The 22,333-nt window shown below is 35.0% G+C and overlaps 1 protein-coding gene and 1 pseudogene across 7 annotated transcripts in view; one reads left to right on the forward strand and one right to left on the reverse strand.

Annotated features, from left to right (window-relative positions):
* CTNNA3 (catenin alpha 3) overlaps nucleotides 1-22,333 on the reverse strand; it is a 1,688,099-nt gene that overhangs the window by 943,941 nt on the left and 721,825 nt on the right. The gene's annotated exons all lie outside the window — the stretch shown is intronic.
* On the forward strand, nucleotides 2,710-3,295 carry LOC144311815 (large ribosomal subunit protein eL19 pseudogene; annotated as a pseudogene).

The following is a 22,333-nucleotide window of genomic DNA, read 5'->3' on the forward strand; positions in this document are numbered from 1 at the left end:
AGATTTTAATGCAGATTTTTTAAAGCATAATAATCTCAACAAAGAAAGGACAGGTATAGGATTCAGCAGTTTCTTCTTTTTATATATAATTGAAGCCAATTAACTGTGGCATCAAATTTTTTAAATCTATTTCCCTTGAAGCAGGTATTTTCAAATACTACATATATGCACAGTAGGCTTTTCATTTACAAGAAGATTATAAAAATGATCAGTGCTTTGGTAAATACTGAAAAAAATGAAGAAATTCACAATAAAATTAGAAGTACTCTATTGAGCAGCCATATATCTATAGAACAATACCATCTGTGAGAGCTGTAGAGGGAAAAATGAAAGGAAAAGTGAATGAAATGATTCATTTAGAAGTAGGTATGCTAATGCATGGTTAGAACTAGATTCATCCTTCTTTGGGCTTAGAAGGGTCTAGAATTAAATGTGATATCCTCAGGGTGACCACTGGTTACTTTGGGTCTCAAAAGTCCAAAATCTCTGCTTCAACAATCACACTTTATTGTGTGAAACAGGATACAAGAGTTGTAGATCTTACTTATTATCAACCAGCCATGTCACTAGCCTCTTCTAAGACTTAGGCCCATCTGTCAAGCATTGGGTATCAACAGATACTCAGCCATGTCCTTAAAGAATATTCAAACATTTTTGTGAAGTAGTGACAAAATGTCACTAAAATATATAAGATTTATTAAGTGGGTAAAATGTTAATGACTAAAAGTTTCTTGTCTTTATATATGATTGACTCATTGTCTACCACCTCCCATTTTTTAAAAGATTTTATGTATTTGAGAGACAGTGAAAGAGTACGAGCAGTGGGGAGAGGCAGAGGGAGAAGGAGACTCTCTGCTGAGCAGGAAGCCTGATGTGAGCTCGATCCCAGGACACCGAGATCATTATAAGGGGCAAAGGTAGACACTTAACTGACTGAGTCACTCACCTCAACGACTAAATATTTCTTAACATAAAATGTTCTTTCATAAGTTTTCTTCAACTATATTACCTCCTTCTGTTTCTTTCTTTTTCTATATTCTGGGAGAGGTGGGCAGTATTATAGAGTCATTAACAGCATCAACCCTGGAGTCAGACTGCCTACGTGTGAATCCAGCCCTGCTCATTCACCACCTACAAACCCTGGTAAAGTCACTTAATCTCTTTATGTCTCAGTTTCCTCAATGATAAATGTCATTAGCACAAGTGCATTATAAGGAAGTCATGAGGATTAAGGAAGGCAATACATATAAAACACTAGAAGAGTGCCTACAATTACAGCCAGAGTCAAAACAAGCTTAGCACAAAATACTTATTTTTTTAAAAGATTTTATTTATTTATTCATGACAGATACAGAAAGAGGCAGAGACACAGGCAGTGGTAGAAGCAGGCTCTATGCAGGGAGCCCGATGTGGGACTCTATGCAGGGATCCCAGGACTCCAGGATCACACCCTGAGCCAAAGGCAGACGATATACCACTGAGCCACTAGGCGTCCCACAAGATATTTATTTTAAAACCAAATGTAAATACTGCATGTTGCTCCACGAAGAGTGCCATGACTTTCAGATGCTTTGTAGAAAAAAATGAGGACTATTACTAAATATATTGTTTCAGGAAAAAGAGGCAAATTGTTTAAGCGTTTATAGTATGCTATCTTTTATCAATGAAAGGAGAAACAGTAACACACATATAGAGGTTTACCTATATATATTTTTAAAAGAAAGGGAAAATAACCAAAAACCAAATAAAAATGATGACATCCAAGAAAAAGGACAAAGTAGAAAAGCTAGAGTTCTTCAAATGTGCTTTACTTTGAGGTTTTGACTTTGAAACTCAAATAATGTTTTATATAATTATTAAACAAAGTTAAGTCATCCTAAAAAATAATCCATAAAAACAAAAAGAAAAATGAAACAAGGGAATATAACAAGTATGAATTGATCTCTTAACCATGAACAAATTATTTTTAAGTAGCATAAACTAAGAACTTAAGAAATCTTAAATTGTTTTTACTAATCACATTATAATAATATTACAGTGAGAGAGAGCATGAGCAGGGAAGAGGGGCAGAAGGAGAAGCAGGCTCCCCGCTTATCAGAGAACCCAATGCGGGGCTCCATTTCAGGATCTTGGAATCATGACCCAAGCCAAAGGCAGATGCTTAACTGACTGAGCCCCTAAAATTATTCTTAAATTATTGTATATACAGTCATATGTATATATTCATATATGACTGTATATGAATATATGGAACATATGTATATGTATATGTTCCATATATGTCATATGGAACAAAGATTTTCAGTTTAGAAGAAAAGAGATAAGCATATTACATGAAAGAACTACAGAAAAAAAAAAACTCATAACCAGAGGTTTGAATTGGAAATACTGAACACTTGGGAAGATCAACATAAACATATAAAGTATCTCTCTTTAAAATCTTTCTACAGAAAAGGCCTAGAAACAGTAACCAATTAAGTAGCAATGAGTTTTCCCAGTGTCCACATTGTAACTATGAACACTGTTTCCCACAAAGATATCAAGATATTTAGAGACATGGCTATTTCCTAGTTTGGGCAGAAAATAGAAAAGAAGATCCTGGGACTGGTTGTCCTACCAAAAAGTGAGGAAGCACAAATGCCTACAGGGATCATTTCAAAAGAACTTGGTAACGAAACTGAAGAGATGTCTGTCTTTCCCTTCACTGGTATGGCCACAGTCAGATGCGTTCAGAAGAGGCTTGTCTTCCTCTGTGACAAAAAGAAGAGCTGGTTGGACTCCAATGAGACCAATAAAATCACCAGTGCCAACTTCTATCAGGATGCATGTCTAGAAACTGATCAAAGATGGGCTGAGCATCTGGAAGTCTGTGACTGTCCATTCCTGGGCTCAGTGCCAGAAACTCTATGGCCTACCAGAAGGGCAGGCATATGGGCACTGGTAAGAGAAAAGGTACTGCCAGTGTTTGAATGCCTGAGAAGGTCACCTGCATGAGGAGGATAAGAATTCTGTACCTGCTGCTCAGAAGAGACTTGGACCTAAGAATATTTACCACTACACGCATCATAGGCTGTACCTGAAAGTGAAGGGAAATGTGTTCAAAAACAAATGGATTCTCATGGAACACATCTATTAGCTAAAGGAGGACAAGACTCACAAGAAGCTTCTGGATGACCAGGCTGAGGCCTGCAGAGCTAAGGTCAATGAAGCACGCTAACGCTGTGAAGAGTGGCTCCAGGCCAAGAAGGAAGAAATCATCAAGACTCTGTCCAAAGAAGAAGAGACCAAGAAATAAATCTCCCTCTCTTTTGTCTATACATAGTGGCTTCAGCAATTACCCAGATAAGTTATTCAATAAAACAAAGCATTATCTGCCTCAAAAAAAATGAAGAGATTTCTATAGGCAAAGATGAGATAAATTAGAGATCATAAAGAACAATAACTACATTGTATGGGAAAATTCTAATATAAGAAGAGCCATGAGATTATAATGATACATAAAAACAACTCAGTAATCATCTCTAGAGAATTTTAGAGAACTGACCTATTATTTGGAAAACTGATAATTAAAGTGGGAGAATCAGGCATTTTTTCTGCCTTTCCTGTATATGACTCAAAATAAACACTTGATATAGTAAAGCTATTCTTTATAGATGAATTCCAACCTATAAATGAAAAAGGAATGATAGAATTAGAATCTCACTATTTTGTAACACCTTTTGAACTAAGAGATTTATGCTATAATCATCAGTAGCAGATAAACTATCAGATGAAAAATTGATAAGGAACTAAAATTATAATGGATGAATCAAGTCAATCACACATAGACCTATAGCTCAATCTTAACATTATAATAGAGATATTAGACATTGTGGGCTTCTTAGTGTGATGCAATGAAAGGAACCCAACATCCTGAATTAAGTATTCTTACCAAAACATCAAATTGGGATCTGATTAAGCCTCTATGTCTAGATATATAGACTTACAGAAAATAGAAGTCAAATGAAATTTTTAAATGATACGGAGATACATGAAGCAAAATATAGAATGTGGGAAATTCTACAAGACAAACAACACAGTTTCTTTAACAAATAAAGTACAAGGAGAAGATGGAAGGGAGAGATTATAGTTGAAAGGAAGTTTTAGATGTATACTAGTGAAATGCAATATAAGGGTCTAGTTTGTATCTTGATTTAAAAAGAAACCCAACCATATATGTATGTTATGTACATGAATATTGAATTTGATGTTGATTGGTATTTGATTCAAAGACATCACATTTTTGCTAACTTTCAAAAACAGGATAATATCACAGCAATACTATTTTTATAATACTTTTTTTTTGAGTGCTTATCTATTAGAGTTACATACAGATAAACTATATGATGTCTGAGATTTGCTTCAAAATAATCCATGAAGATGGAATGATAAATCAGGGTATAAATAAATAAAGTTTGGCCATGTCAAATAATTTTTGACACTGATACTGGGTGATGGTTGCAGGAAAGTTCTTTACGTTATTCTATTTTTATACTGTTTGGAAACTTACATACTAGAATGATTTAAAATGAAAACTATTATTAAAGCACAGAATTAAATTCAAAAATTCTCGTTGAGGTCTTTTTATCATGTTGCACTAAATTTATACACAGATTAATTTAGCCTGTTGAATCTTCCAAACAAGAAACCTCTACATTCTATTCCTCTGTAGCTTTTTTATTGTTATCATTACTGCTTTTGTTTCTTGGTATGGGTTGTACACACTGCTTAAGCTTAGTCATTCATAATTTACAAGGTTTTTTCTGTTTAACCAGTTTATAAGTTTTTTTTTTCTGTTTTAGTAGCAATAATCAGTTTGAAAACAAATAGGAAGCAATTGCTTTTGCATATATAAGTTTTTAATTTTCCTGGTTACTCTACTGCCTTTCTGGTCCCAATAACTTTTCAATCTAATGTTTAATATTCTAATACCTAATTTTCAACCAAATCTAATATAATCTCTTAGATATTTCAGGTGGACAATTCATAATATACAAATAAAGGATAATTTTTCTCATCTCTTTAAAAAATAGTTGCTGTGCACTGAATTGAAAGGGTTGACGCTCTTTCACTTGTTTCTTTGAAATCCATATTTCAAGAGGTTATCTATCTTAAAAAAACAGAAACCTGTATTATGCTCCTGTCCAACTTGAAACTTTAATAACTCATATTGGGAACAGTGAGATTAATATATCTGATGAATTTGCACTTTGATTTAAATTTTCAACTCACCCTATCATCACTTAAGTTCAGAGAACACCATCAAAATCTAATAGTTAAGAATATCTATCTCCAACACATATCAAAATACGTGCACCACTAACACTGGAAGATTTGTTTAGAGAAGGCTTCCTTGATTCTTATTTTCAGGCTGATGAAATAAGATGATTACATATGGCGAAGGTTATCAGAGAAACTAACCAAAAATTTTAAGCCAATCTCAAAACATCAACATGAGTTTTTTGTTTTTTTCTTTTTTTTTCCCATAAAGGATATATTCTGTAGAGAAGTTACATTATTATTCCAGAAGACATTATCTTGGCTTCACTACACATAGCACATCTGGGAATTGTCTGCTTGAAAACCTTGGCTAGAAGCTCTATCTGAAGGCCTCAAATTGATTGTGATATTTAAAAGTCTAAAAGAAGGTAGTACATGTCACATGGTGGGCTGCTTGGCATAAACTGCCTAAGACACCAAATTTTCCCATGGGAAAAGAGCAAAAAAGGTTGAATCAGGATTCCATATTGATTTTACATTATGATATAAAAACTTTTCCCTTCAGTGTACTGCTTTTCACAATGACTTTAAATGCTTTTGCTTCGACCTCAAGCCTCTGTAGTGACAATGCGACTCTATGCCAGTTTTTTGCAGCACACAAGCTGCCAGATACAATTATTTCTGACAACAGGTCCACATTTGTCTCAGTCAAGTTATGGTATTTGTGGACAAGAATCTTATCCAAGCTGTCACCATTGCACCTCATCTGTTTTAATGTATGTTTAGGAGGAAAGGGTAGTGCAGATTTCCGAAGATGCCCTGAAGTGGATTTCTGAAGATACTGACCAATAATTCTTCCATGGTTTTTCATTGACCAATGTTGCAGATGTTCTTTCAGAGGTGCAGACCATGCTGAATACTAGTTAGGTTTAGTTTCATAACTTGTCTAAACCAATTTTACGGAGAATAAACTGACAACTCACAAAATGAATATGACACTATTCTCAATACTGCTCTAGCTATAGTAACATTCATTTTCAGTAATAATTCACCTTTATCACTGTAGTGTTTCTTTGCTGGGACTTAATTCAGTTTTTGTCTCTGCAAGTTGAATTTGGATATGTGCTATTTCTATGAAGCCACAGAGTACCCTGTGCTTTCTCATGATAGCACTCACTGCCTACATTATAACAAGTCATCTATCTCTGCTGTTCTGGATTATACATTTTATGAGTGTAGAAATGTGTCTTTTCTCTTAATTCTACCTCCAACACCTAAGATGGGAACTGGCACAAAGTAGACACACAAGAGTCAGATTACAAACAGCCCTTTAGGTCAGGCTTCTTCAAACCAGCTTCTAAAGCCAGCCTTCTTGACATTGTTGGCAAGCCTTTTTTAAAAGCCACAGACACTCCAGTAAGGTCCTTTATGAAAGCCCACTTAAGGCAAAAAAAAACCCTGAAATAATATTATGGGTAAGAAACAGAAGGAGTAAGCAACCTTAGATAAAAGAATTTTTCCCCAAACTACCCCTTCACATGTTGACAAACAACCCCAAATAAGGTCATTGCCTTCAGACACAAATGAAAGTGCCTTTAGAGTAAAATTTCTCGGGTTGGAAGGGAATGAGGGAGCAATAAAAATTCATCTGCAACACTTCTTAGTCAAACAGAGATGGCAAATGGTGAAAAATAAAAACCAGTATTCTGGCTCTTTGACCCATATATTGAGCATTCATACTTAGCACATATGCTCCCCCTTATATTTGAGCATATCTTGGGTAACATAGACTTGTGAACTAGATACAGGTACTCTTTCCAGGGACTCTTCCTTATTACAGAAGTATCTCCCCTTTAATCATCCTGATTTCTTCCTTTTAAGAATCACATATTGAATATGCATTATCTGTGAATAGTAGATATTTAGAGATGAATGAGATTCCACTATCCCTGAATTTAAGGGATATTCTTTTGAAAAAAATCTACATACAAACGATTATAATATAATGTATTTATATGTCATATGTATATGGTATATGACTGAAAGGTGCTAATGAGGAAGTTACCAAATCCCTAGAAGGGTTTTCTGGAGAATATAACATTTGAGATATATTTTATAGACAATTTCACCTGATAGATAGTGGGGGAAGGCTATTCTTATAAGATAGAATAGCATAAACAGTGACTTAAGGCATATTAAAACCTGGCTTATTCATGTATGATGAATACTTTGGTATGGCTGGTTCACAGGTTGCATAGCCTATTGCAGTGACTGGAAGTAATGACAAAGTGTCATTTTGGACCAGATAATAAGAGATCCTCAAATCAGGTTTCATTCACTGTCTTTCATAGCTACAATTGGCCCCACCTAAAGAACCTGCCCAGTCTTCTACAATATGACCTTCCCAACTTCATAATAGCCTTCAACTGACCCTCTGTCACAACTGATTACACTCAAGGTGATCACTTTATTCAAGAACAACCAATTCAGTGGTGTGGTAACAAAAGGATCAACCTTGTCTTCTCTAAGATTTTAAGATGAAAAGATTGGAAGAATGAGCTGATTTGGAGTGAAGCTGAAAGAGTCATGAAGTAGCATGTAGGCATTAAAGATAATATGGCAAGCCAATTCCATAGGAAGCAGACCCTATAAATAAACAGGAGCTTGCAGGCAGAACAGAGGTGAATACAAGGGAGGTGATACCAATGGAGAATACCAGAGTGCAGGGCACTGAAATGAAGCTACTTCCTGTTCCAATAAGGTTCTTGCTCTTCTTGACAGCTGATTATTTGACTTTATCTAACAACAAAATGAATCAAATCAAAATAACCTTGTGTGTCATAAGGATGAATCTACTCTTTGACCGGAGGTGACAGTGAGCTAGTCGAAGGATTTAAGTGAAACAATAACATAACCAAATCAGCAGTAGTGTTTTAGAGAGAGAGTCAGACGATTCTGGAATTGACCTTCATGTCATTCCACCAAAGACTCATCAAATATCAGAAGAGAAGGAAGCAATAATTCTTTTCTGTTTACCCTTATCCCCTGGCATGGGATAACTTGCTATTTAAAAGATTATGACAGCCATATAGGAAAGAGACCATGTGTACTAGAATATTAGTTATTTATTTCCTTTTCAGAGCCAATAATTTGCATTTCAGTGATTTAAAGTAAGGTAAGCCTGAATAATTCAACATTAATAAAGGTTGTTCCATAAACTACATTTCCAATAGAAGGAATGTAAAATAATTGTTTTGTCTACTTAAAGGAATGTGATGTATTAAATTCAAGCTAACAAAAAATATGTATAATTGCCAAAATACTAACAGAGATTGCCCTTGGATGGTGAGAGCATGGTTCTTATGTTTTATAATACATATGTATTGCTTTTATAGTGGAAAAGAAATAAACTTAAAGGTAGTTTAAGGCATATTTCATTTCTATCTAACAAAACAGATTTTCAGTTTTAGTTGTCTGGATAAGTCTATCTGAGGCTAGGGGAAAAGCTATCTATTAATATTTGCTATTGTTTTCCACATGGTATAAAGACTTTGGTTTAAATTCAAGGAAGACAAAACAGTTATAAGAAATACACTAAAGTCAAAAGATCTAGGTTGCATGCAAAGTTCCTATATGCTGTCACATATGAATAGATCCAGTTACTTCATCTCTCTGGGTTTCAGTTTTCTGATATCTGAAACATGGTTTTAACAAAATAGTCTCAAAATTCTTTCCAATTTATGATTTTTTAAGCCTCTATACCATTATTACTTGGTATTACTATAATATTTTCCAAGTTTAACTTGCAAAGCCTATAAGCCACTTGAAATTATATAAAACCTCTCAGGCCTTTAAAAAGTATCCACAGGAAACCTACAAAGCTTAAGAATTAGGACTAATGGCCTAAGAATGTGATGACATGTTTAATTATTGTGGATTCTCTAGAGAGAAACCTAGAGTACCTCAGAAGGAAAATACCTAGATTGAAAGTTACATATACCAAATCAAAAATATTTTCATGATTTTAACTAATGCCATAAAGAGAAAAAAGACAGTATCAATGTAGGCTGTTTCTTTTAAGAAAAAGTCTGGTCTTGAATATAACTAATGAATAGAACTAATGAATTTACACAACCATGTGATACCTACTACTAGTTTTTGAACATAGACACATATTGAGCTATCAGAAGATACAAACCTGGATCATAAATAAATAGTTGTATATTTAAAATATTATGTTTATTTTTAAAGCTCTATTTCCTAGAAATATAAACACATACACACATAGCCACACACGCATACACACACAACACACCCCCTATACCAGATACATATATATAAAGTTCAAGTTTTTCTAATTCTTCACTATTAAGTCACAAACATACATTTGAAAAGGGCAAAATATAATTTTTTTAGTTTGAAGACTCATTCTAAAGTATAATTGATAATTGAAACCAAAATTTCAATACAAAAAAGCAGTATATACTCAGCTCAGAGTATAGTTGGTTTCATAAGAAAGCATTACATAGGGGATCCCTGGGTAGCTCAGTCGTTTAGCACCTGCCTTCAGCCCAGGGCGTGATCCTGGAGATCTCTCTCTCTCTCTCTCTCTCCCTGTCTCTCATGAATAAATAAATAAAATCTTAAAAAAAAAAAAAAAGAAAGCATTACATAGAATTCTCTTATTTCATTATAAAATTATAAACTCATTCTTTTGAAGAAACATTCCTATGAAGAAGCATTCCTACACTCCCTATAATCACCTGTTATGCTTATAATGTGCCATGATAATTTAATATCTGAAAGATGACAGATTGCACAGTTTTATTGCCTCTTCCCCTTTAAAACTCAGGTAATAGCAAACAAATACAAATGAGGTTAAAAGGAAATATAAGTATGAATGAACAATTTCTACAAAGTTTTGGAAAACATAAAATATTTTGTAAAGAAGTAGAGTCAAGAAAGCTACACCAGGGATCCCTGGGTGGCTCAGTGGTTTGGTGCCTGCCTTTGGCCCAGGGCGTGATCCTGGAGTCCCGGGATCAAGTTCCGCAATAGGCTCCCTGCTTGGAGCCTGCTTCTCCTCTGTCTGTGTCTATGCCTCTCTCTCTCTCTCTCTCTCTCTTTCTGGGTCTCTCATGAATAAATAAATAAAATCCAAAAAAAAAAAAAAAGACAAGAAAAGAAAAAAAGAAAAGAAAAGAAAAGAAAAGAAGAAAAAAGAAAAGAAAAGAAAGCTACACCTAAGTGCTTACTGAAGGCGGACCATATACTGTGCAAAAAAGGTCTTCAGAGCCTCCAGAAAGTGGGATCACTAAAAATATGGGAACCAGCGTAAAATATTCATAAAGAGTCCTGGATGCCTATTTTTATCTCTAGAAAACAAGAAACTATCTTCTATGGACTGAATGTTTATGTGCTCCCTGCCTCCCACCACAAATTCATATGTTGAAGCTCTAATATCCAAAATAATGATATTGGAGGTGGGGCCTTTGGGAGGTAATTAAGTTATGAACATAGAGCTTTCATGAATGGGATTAGTGCTCTTAGCAGAAGAAACACAAGAGTCATGGTCTCTCTGTTGTGTGAGGATATATCAAGAATGTGTCCATCTGCAAGCCAGGAGGAGGAATCTCACCAAGAACCCAGACACATTGACACCTTATCTCAGAGTTGCAGCCTCCAAGTTTCTGTTGGGTAAGCCACCCTGTCTATGATATTTATTATATAGTCAGCCTGGGCTGATTAAGACATTACTGCTTTCTTCAGGCAGGGAAAAAAAATATTTTTTTCTGAACATCCAAACCTGGGAAGCTAGATCAAGTATATGAGGCAAAGCACTGACGCTTGGGATTGAAAACAGGAAAATTCAATGAGAATGTACATAATGAACTTGAAGAGCTCAGCACCCTTCTCCTGCTTTGTCCCTAGAACACTGATAGCCTCCAGCTCCAGTTGGAGGTCTCCAAGGGAAAGAAAATAGCTATATTCATGTATCTGGAGATTTCTCAGTGAAAAGGCAAGTTCATTTTTTAATCTTGCTCCCACAGAATCCACAGCCAAAACCAAGCCCATACACAGGGAACTTTCTCTCAGTGCCCCACTCAATCTGAATAAGCACACAAGAAACTTAACATTTTTAAAAAAGCTTCTAACATGAAATGGACCAAGACAAACTAGCTAAATACCTCAGAGGCATTGCACCAAAAATATAGGACCAAAACACTCTATATAATATTCTAGAATGAAAAGAAGATGTCATGTTTCTAGAAATAAAACAATATGCAATGAAGGAGAAAAAGAGAACCAAAAAAGAGTTCCTAGAGATGACAAATATGATCAACTAAATTGGGGGGAGTAGAGGATCAGCAAACTTTTAAAATAAAGAGATATGCAGCAAATACTATAAGATTATAGGATTTACAGTCTCTAAACTTTGCCATTGATTAATGAAAGCATCTGTAGACAGTGCATAAATGGATAAGCATGAACGTATTCCTTTAGTGACAAAAGTTTAACTTTATTTACACCACTTGACTTAACATCATTGTTGGACTTGGTTGTGCCATAGTTTGCTGACACCTGATCTAAATTTTTAATAAACAGATAAAATATTGTAACATAAAGCTGAGGAAATCACTTGAAAGTAAGATAAAAATATAAAGAGATGGAAACATAGGAGAAAAAAACACAACAACAAAGACTCAATCCAGGAAATCTAAAATCTGCCCAATAAAAGTTCCAGAGTGAGAGAGAGCAGAGAAAGTAGAGAGAAGTAATTAAAATAAAAGACATACAGAAATTTTTACAGAACCAAAGGACACAAGTCACCAGATTTAAAAGGTCCATTGAATACTCAGCACAATGAATGTTGAAAGGCCCAAATCAAAGTACATTTTTGTACAATTTCCAAATACCAGAGAAAATAGAGTGTCACAAAAGCTTCCAAAGATTATATACAAGGAATGGAAATAAGAACAGAACCTGGTACTCAACAACAAGAGTAGGTATGAGAAGACAGTAGACCAGTGGCTAAAAGATTCTGAGGGAAAAGGGTGGGAAAGGGCTCCTGGGTGGCCCAGGTGGTTAAGCTGCTGCCTTGGGCTTGAGTCTTGATCTCAGGGTCCTGTGATGGAGCCCCGCACTGGGCCCCTGCTCAGCGGGAGTCTGCTTCTCCCTCTCCCTCTGCTTGCTGCTCCCCTTGCTTGTGAAAATGAGCATTATATATATATTATATATATATATATATAATATACATATATAATCATATATATAATATATATAATTATATATATAATTTTAAAAAGAGTCTGAAAGAAAAAGATTTCCAATTGGATTTATTAATCAGTTAGGATAAACTAAAAAAATTGAGATACAGAATTTTTATATCAAATGCACCTCTTCTTAGAAATCTACTACCAGATATGTTTCAACAAAATAAGTGGTAAACTAAGACAATGAATATATGGGAACCAGGAAAGGGGAGAATGGAGAAGGGGAACACTAGGTTAACAGCCATAATTAGATACAGCTAATATTAGATATTAAAGAAATAGTGCTGCAAACAGAAGGCATTATCTGAATAGATTGTTTGGAAAAATTAAACACTTGAAGAATCTTTCAAAATACTAGGGAAAACAACTAGCACTATATACAGACAACATCTAAGCAAATCTGAGAGACAGGGAAAGAGAAAATAGGGACAAATCTGAACTGCAAGAAAAACAAAAAGTTTAATGAGAATGTGAACATAATTCAGTACACCACTTAATCCAATAGCATCTTTGCTCACATGGTCATTTTCAGTACTATTTATTTAATACTGATTTATATGAGAAGTAGGAAAGTGAGAGAGAATATGATAGTAAATTTCAGTTAAAATCACAAGAAATGAAAATATCAACAAAATTCAGAAATATTATAAGAAAAAATATAGTAGCCAAAATAAAGTCACTGAATCTTGGAAGAGTAATTGGTGAAGAAACTGAGAAGGAGAAGCAAGTATAGGTGTTTTCTGTACAAGTCTTTTTTCGTATCTGCCTCTCACACTATGTACATAAAATTCAGTTGTCAATGATTCCTTAATATTTTCCATTTTTGCATTTCAAATACACTGAGAAAGCTAATACTATAAACCCATTATCTGTTAATACCACAGAATTCATTTGTTGTTTAGTGGAAAAAATATCCACAAAGAATGGGTCTCTATAGGCATCTAGGGACAAAGTACTGGAGATGAGAGAAAATCACTAAGAGGTAAGGAGGTACTTGGTGGAAAGTTATGGTTATGTATGAATTTATCATATATGTGAAATGCTTGTTTGAATAGTTGACTTGTTGCCTGAGGATCTGATATAAATGATGAAGCCTGCAACAATCTTTGAGTGGGTGGGATCACGCTGATGGGGCAAATATTCCTGGTGCCAAGTCTGAATCTGAAAACCAGATCTAAGAAAGCCAACTCCGTCTAAGATCATTTTGTGAGTTATATTTCTGTTTGTTCTTTTTGTGTTATCTCTTAAATCTCTTATTTAAAAAAATGTCTTCAAATTTTGTTTAATTCTCAGCTGTGCTACTTATTCCAAAAAGAGAACATGCCTTCCCTTGGTCCGAAGTGTCAAAGGGGGAGCAGGGGCTGCCTGAAGCCACAGTAAAAATGTTGGTGGTGATCAATGAAAATTCCAGAAAGTCACATGAGGCTCTTCCTATTTGCTCTCAAATGTGAAGTCCTCAGAAAGAGATTTTCTGACTATTTTATCAAACTGTCACTACCCCTTATCCTGTCATTTGTCTTCATAGCACTTATCTCTAGTTGGCATTGTTGTGTGTGTCTATGATGTTTATTTTTTACTGCCTCATTAACTGGAATGCAAGTCCTCTGATGGTAGGCACTTCGCCTTATTCCCCATTGTATACACAGCAAAAAGAACAGCAGAAGACCTTGATAGATATTCACTGAATAAATAAATAAATTCTCAATCCAGTACCAGAAAAGAAATTTTATTTTTATTAAGGACCTGTGGCATTCGCTTCCAGGGACTAAGTCAATTTCTGCCTAAGTCACAATTTTGCCACATGGGGGCTCTGCTGTTAGCCACAGGAGATTCCTAAGCATTCCCCTGCACCCTTACTGGAACTAGTTTTCAATCAGAAGTAAGCATTAACAATACACAGAAGGTTTCTCCAGCCCAGTTTCAGAGAGTCCCCAAATTGACAGGATACATTTTAGTGTAATATAAGGACCCATAGGCTCCTATTCTCTGCCACTACGCTGCAAACCTATGCAGCATTTCTCTTCTCTCCGAAGTTTAATATCTTTTAAGTCTGCAGCATAAAATTAAAAATATCAGACCTACTGTTTCAGGAACAAAAATCAAACTAACCAATGGAACATTATGGTTTTTAATCCAAATCAAAATTTCTTTTATCTTTCCCCACCTGGTAGTTGGAGAATTTAATTCTTCATGCTGATATATTTGTCAGGAAGGCAGATTTTATTTATTTTTTTTAATTATTTTTTTATTGGAGTTCAATTTGCCAACATATAGCATATCACCCAGTGATCATCCCATCAAGTGTCACCCAGTCACCCCAACCCCCCGCCCACCTCCCCTTCCACTACCCCTTGTTTGTTTTCCAGAGTTAGGTGTCTCTCATGTTCTGTCACCCTCTCTGATATTTCCCCACTCATTTTCTCTCCTTTCCCCTTTATTCCATTTCACTATTTTTTTATTCCTCAAATATACTAGTGTACCCAGTTAAAATTATTATATAAATGCTTTAAAAATACAATAGAAAATGTTATAGGCTGAATGTTTATGCCTCTGCCCCTCCACATTCATATGTTGAAACCTAATCCCCAATGTGATGGTATTTGGTGGTGAGGCTTTTGGGAGGTGATTAGGTCATGAGAGGAGAGTTCTCATGAAGGAATTAGTGCCCTTATAAAAGAGGTCCCTGGGAGACCCCTTGCTCCTTACATCATGTGAAGTTATAGAGAAAAGAGGACATCTCTATGAACCAGGAAGTAGGCCCTAGACACACATAGAATCTGTTGGCTTCTTGATCTTGGACTTCTCAGGCTCCAGAACTGTGAGAAATAAAGTTCTGTGTTGAAAAGCCAGCCAATCTGTGGTATTCTGTTAAAGCAACCTAAATGGGCCAGAACAGAATTTTTCTCTTTAAAAATTCTTGTTACATCAGAATATATATGAAGCAAATATAGCAAATGTTTATTATGACACCACTTAAACAATATTGGCTTTATATTCAAAGCACAGCCACACATGCAAAGTAGAATATCAAATATTAAGGTGCAAATTTAGTTAAGAGACATTTATAGTTACTCTAAAACTACTTTGCTTTACTGTGAGAAATTATAAGAAATTTAGGAATATGTATATATATTATATATATATATACACAAGACTATAAATTTTACAGTGTGACTGTTTCTTACAAATTCCTTTATAGAATTTTTTTTTAAATGAAAAGCTAGAAAACTGATTTCTCTCAATATAAATGACTATAAGTGACTTTTGATTTCTATTCTTTTGAAAGGAATTTTTCGAGCCTTTGTTAGAAGAATACTTCAACATCAATTTTTAAAAATTAGTTTTTTTAACAAGAAACATTAAATAATTGCTTTTGCTAACTATGGAGAAGTGTGATGGAAAGTGAAGAACAGAAATACTGGTAAATATAAACATTAAACCAACATAGAATCATGACACCTTAATATTAACTCCCCATTCCTGAACTTGCCATTTGACCCATTACTGAATTCCCTGGTAGTATAAGTACCACAAAACAGAAATACATTTTTTTTTCCTGAGCTCTAAGTCTCAGTTTACTCAAAAGTTTGGCAAGTTTTAGCTTTGCTACCAAATGTAAATAAATGTCCTATGCATACATTGGGGCTAGATATCATGCTTAAATTAATAAATGTATCCTTGCTCAACAAATGTTTTCAAGTTAAATGACACAAGGGAAGCAATCAACCAAATGCAGAGCATGGAACAAGATAAAGTCCAAATGACCTGATATCTTCCAATAAATTAATGGCATTAAAAAACTAAAGAGATTTCAGAAACATGAAAATCAAATGCAATAACTATGCTCTGCTTAAATCTTGACTACACATCAACTTTATGAACTTAATATTAATTTTGTTAGGTACAATAAAGCTACATTGTTAAACCAGAAGTTTCTATTGGTTAGAATTGCATACTAAATATATATGGGTAAAGTGACATGATATCTGAGATTTGCTTTTAAAAATACTCCGGGGGCGGGGGCGGGGGGGAAGGTGTGTGTATACAGGAAGAGGGGCAGGGATAGATGAAAAAAATTAGTAAAATATTAATAATTGGTTGAAGTTGATGTTTATTATACTATTTTCTCTACATTTGTGTATGTTTTTAAATTTCCACAAAAACAATTATTTCCTCAAAGTCGTGTGGTCTTTTCAGTCTTCAGAAGTCTTCCACTAAGTGTTATTCTTTAAGAGTCTGTTATTTTTCCCTATTGCCAAGTTAGCTTAGGGCTACCTCTGAAGAAAGTGAAGTGAGGAATGCAATGAAACCTGAAAATATGGATTGGTGCCACAGCATAAATACACCTTCAGGTGAGGGAAAGGGACATGTGCTAGATAACCTTATAAGGGCTCATTCATTTGAATTTGCTTCATTTCAAGAAGACATTGGGAGACCATTATAATGGTTAGACATAGAACTTTCTTTATCCATTTATTTAAGTCAGGGATGTTCACTCATAACCATATGTGACCAAACATGGTTTTTAATAGAGCCCTCGAAGCAAGCAGATGGAAACTAAGGATATTTCAGAGACATATTAATGCTTTTATGAAATATCAGGATATAATTACAAATGTACAAATGTGTATGTGTATTCCAACAACTAGAAATAAAGAAAATCATTTTCATAGCTGTAGGGAACTCTTTGTTAGCATTCTGACAACTCCACCACATGACAGAGTAACTGAGTCAAAAACATTAAGCTCTTTAAAATATCTAGATCAAATGTATTTCTTGGTGAAAGTGTTTCATGAGTTAGAATACAGAATGTCAACAATGTATGCTATATAATAAATGATTGTGGCATTAAATGTGTAGCAGAAAGGGAATACTAAAGAATTTTTTATTATTATATTGGTAAATTCTGACTCCACTCTTGGTCATGTCCGTGTCCCTTGATACATGTTTGTTGCAGTATATGTTCATGACCAGAGAATCTAGACAAAATTAAATAAAATTAATTTTCTCACTGGTACTCTGATTCCAGAAACATTTTATACCACTTTATAAAGTATTTGTCCATAAATTATGGAAATTTACCTTAAATAAAAGCTTTAGAGATTCATAACACAGGTTTTATGAGTCCCATTCTGCTGATAAACAAACTGAAACCCTGAGAAGTTTGGCCAGAATCAGTTCCAAATTCCAAATGTCAACTGACACATGCAATAAAAGTATGTGTCATTCTCTAAGTTATTTTAGAAGGACATTTTGGATGCACCAAATTTATTTTCTAGTATACATAGTCCTGTGTCTGGTCTTTATGTAATTTTCAGCTTTCACCAAAACTTTTGGTTCCATTGCTCTCCGAGGTCATATGCAAAGACATTGCTTCTGTCTAGGCCATCTGAATAGAAGAAACCTACGGTTGCTATTGTTTAGTGGCTAATTTTGCTAATCACTTTATAAAATATTTTTAAGTGTATCATTGTCCTTTGTATTTTAAAATGCATTAGGTGATGAGGCCTAATATCAAGAAGACGTTTTCAAAAATTAAAGTCTCACAAAATTGAAGAAAAGTGAAAGCCAAATTTAAAGTTAATTCAAATATGTAGGCTTTTTTTTTTTTTTTTTTTTTTAAATTTGGTGTTTCCTAAGTTTATTTGTAAATTACTCTGGAGGATTGTTAACCCTATGCCCAAAATTTGACCCAAAGAAGCAGCTGATGGCTTCACTGTCCCTCTAGTTGCTCAACTTATAAAATAGGAATCATCTTTAATTTCTCTCTTTATCTCAAACCTCCACTTCTAATCCATTAGAAATCTCTTGGTTTTACCTAAACATATATCCAGAACCTAACCAATTCTCATCATTTTCACTGCTTCCACACTGGGCCAAGGCACCATTATCTCTCTCCTGAACTGGTACAATGGCCTCCTTACTGACCTCCATGTTTCCATGTTTTTATTTTTGTCCCATTCAAGTTTATTCCCATAACAGCAGTATGAGTGATCCTTTCAATGGGTAACTTGGTTATATCTTTAATCAGCACAGCATCTTGAGTTGGTTCCCAGTTTTCTACAGAAGAAAGCCAAAGATTTCACAATGGCATATGAAGCCCTCCATGACTCAGTACCTAGTACCTCTCTGGCTTCATCTCCAATTCTTCTACCCATTGTTCTCTCCAATCTAGACAGATTGGCCTGTTTGCAATTCATTGAACATATGATCTCTCACATGAGGACCTTTAGACTAGCCATTCCCCTTATATACTTAAGGTGAACAACCTCATCTCCTTCTAGGTTTTGATCAAGCCACTAAGGCCCTAACCATCCCAAAATTTAACATTACAAGAAACAGACTCTTAGCTATAGAGAACAAACTGATGGTTACCAGAGGGGAGATAGGTGGGGGGATGGATGAAGTAGGTGATGGGGATTAAGGAGTGCACTTGTGAGGAGCATCGGGTATTGTATGGAAGTGTTGAGTCACTGAATTCTACATCTGAAACTAATATTGTACTGCATGTTAACTAACTGGAATTTAAGTAAAAACTTTTTAGAAAAGTAAAATTACAAGTTACCTTACCACCTACATTCCTAATATTCTCTATTCTCACTTTTCTCTATAGTACACGTTACCTAATAATATACTGTTTTTTGGGGGGTGGGGGTTTGTACATGTCACCCGTTTATTTTTTTATTTTTTAAAGATTTTATTTATTTATTCATAAGAGACACAAAGAGAGAGGCAGAGACACAGGCAAGGAGAGAAGCAGGCTCCATGCAGGGAGCCCGATGTGGGACTTGATCCCCGGACTCCAGGATCACACCCTGGGCTGAAGGCAGATGCTCAACCGCTGAGCTACCCAGGCGTCCCTGTCACTCTTTCAGAATATAAGCTTAGGGATCCCTGGGTGGCGCAGCGGTTTGGCGCCTGCCTTTAGCCCAGGGCGCGATCCTGGAGACCCGGGATGGAGTCCCATGTCGGGCTCCCAGTGCATGGAGCCTGCTTCTCCCTCTGCCTGTATCTCTGCTTCTCTCTCTCTCTCTCTCTCTCTGTGTGTGTGACTATCATAAATTAAAAAAAGAAAATTATAGAATATAAGCTTAGACGTTTATTTTGTACACTAATATATTTCAAGTGTCTGGAACAGCATCTAGTACATAGCAGGTACCCAAACTATGTGTTTGTTAAATGAATGAAATCCCTGAGGCCAACCCATTGTTAATGTATCAGTACATCTTCTTTAAGCCCTGATTTTCTAAGTTTTTTGGCAACTAAGTTTCATGTTGGACTGATATTGGGCATTATACACTTAGAATTTGTTTACCCAATTTAAACAAAATATGTGCAGCTATTTGAAGTACTATAAGTATAGTTTTTTTAAAAAAGTCTTCAGATACATGGCTACCCTTTATAATTGTATAAATCATTAAGGCTCTAGATTCATTGGGCTAATTTAACTTGTCAGGGAATTTATGGTTTGTTCTGTATGTGGTGGTAAGTGCAAAAGAATTTTAAATATATAATGTAGTATAATTTTGGTCCTATTGAAAGGCAAATCAGAACTAATCATCTTGCTATAGTCAAAAAGTAAAAGGAGGATAAACTTAAAAGTACTATAGCAAATTGCTAAAATATTTTAGAATATAATTTTTTTCTTTTGAAAAGAAAAGACTCTATGTCTTTGGGCTTATTTCTGCAATCTCAAGTATTCAGTCTGCTTTGAATTGTATTATTTTATTTTTGGATTTTTCTGCTAGCCCCGTGAATGGTCTTCCCTCTTCATGCACTTCATTATATTGAACCGAGATAGACTTGGTGGTGATGCCAGCTTAAAGGCTAGTACCAAGGTAGGAAACACACAGAGTAACTGGAGACAGACCCAGTCCAAGAATGGCTATTCATTACTATTGAGGAAGAAACCAATGATTCAGTATTAAGAAGAAATATCAACTATGAGACTAAATGTGAAGGTGAGTGTAAAGTCAGAACTATGCAGCAAGATGAGATCAGAAGCCAACGTATTAGAAAAATGACTAAAAACTAAGGACAAGGTGTGGCACACAGAAGAGAATGTTCACCATAAATAATCAAGACTTTTCCCAGGAAAAGCAAAGTGAGAGAAATATATATATATTATTTATTTATTCATGAGAAATACAGAGAGAGACAGGGAGAGACACAGGCTCCCTGAGGGAAGCTCGATGTGGGACTCAATCCTAGGACCCCAGGATCACAACCTGAACCGAAGGCAGACACTCAACCACTGACCCACCCAGGTGCCCAAGAATTACATTTTCAATGGGCTCATCTGTGTTCCTGTCACCAGGGAATGAAGGAAAAAGCAGCACAAAGTTGATGGGGCCTCCAGCCATTGCAGAGTAGCCATCTGTAGCTGTTAAGCAAGACAGACACCTCAAAAGATACCTTCCATGGACATGCAAGGAAAGTAAGGAGAAAAATCAGAGGTTCTTAAGTAACAGAAATATGAGAGAGAAGTTATAAATATGATTTCCTCTAGTACTTTTTAATTGATACAAGTTGTCAGGCTCCATTTGGTATGTTAGATGATAAAAGTTGTAACATGTCAAAGGGAATATTCAGAAGTATACTTACAGTTCTTATGAAATTTATGATTTAACTATGAAGAGATGTCTACATAAAAAGTGAAGATCATTTGCTGACCATCTAAGTCTTTCCACTTTCTACTTTTTTGCCTTTTTACACACATTCTTTAAGAACACTTTCTCCAAACTTGTACCCAATTATCATTGACTCAGGAATTCTGAAAAGAACAATCCCAAGTGCACAAGACTAGCATTACATAATCAATTTGTCCTACATCAAATGTACTTGTGACCCCCATAAAAATGTATCTATTCAATAATTAAACATCTATTATGTGTCAAGTGCTCTTCTAGGTTTTAGAGAAACTGAAGTAGACAAAACACTGTCTTTGTCCTCATGGAACTTGCATCACAATATCATATGTTTTTATATCCTCTTTTCCTACTAGGAGAATATTTATTATTTTAATCACTTCCTTACAGTGCATTTCTTAAAGTTACTTGTCCATCAGTCTTGTTGCTAAGTGCTTCCACTTTCATCCCATGAATCAGAATCTTGAAGGATAGACAGAAATTTATTTTTAACAAGCTTTCTGTGGGATTTATATGCATTGATGACATGGATAATTTGGGAGGAACCACTGCCCTGCCCTTTTCATACCATCCTGAGGAATTGGTGATTCTCACTGATACCATTTATGTGAGATCCCTTTGATTGTCATGACTAACAGTTACCAAACTTCTCATCCTTAGAGATAAATGTGAAAGCTCTCTGGGGTTTTCCACAGCCAATTCACCTGACAAAGACTGACAAAGCAAACTTTTTAAGGTATACTATTTATCTTTAAACAAAATGATTTTCTCTATGAGACAGATGTGACCATATTCTGCTTTAGGGAAGAAAGAATTAAATATTAATTACAAGGTATGGTTCAAAGAACCAAAAGATTCATTTTAAAGATAAGGTTGAGATGATGGAGATTTAGGAAGTTCTCTTACTAAAAGGTGAGACTGAATGAATCCTAGAAATCCACTGTGAACAGGATAAAAATGTTCATTGAAGAGGCTCTTTGTGAGTTAATGATAGTCAGTATAGTCAATATTCAATATTAAACAATATGCAATGACAGTGAATACAATAAAATTGATATTCAAATAACAGCTAACACAGGTTTATTATGTGCTACACATTATTCTAAGTACTTTGCAGATATTAAGTTGACAATTCTCAAACACTCTATGTAA

This window comes from Canis aureus, chromosome 4, assembly GCF_053574225.1.
Source record: "Canis aureus isolate CA01 chromosome 4, VMU_Caureus_v.1.0, whole genome shotgun sequence".
In the NCBI taxonomy this organism is placed as follows: domain Eukaryota; kingdom Metazoa; phylum Chordata; class Mammalia; order Carnivora; family Canidae; genus Canis; species Canis aureus.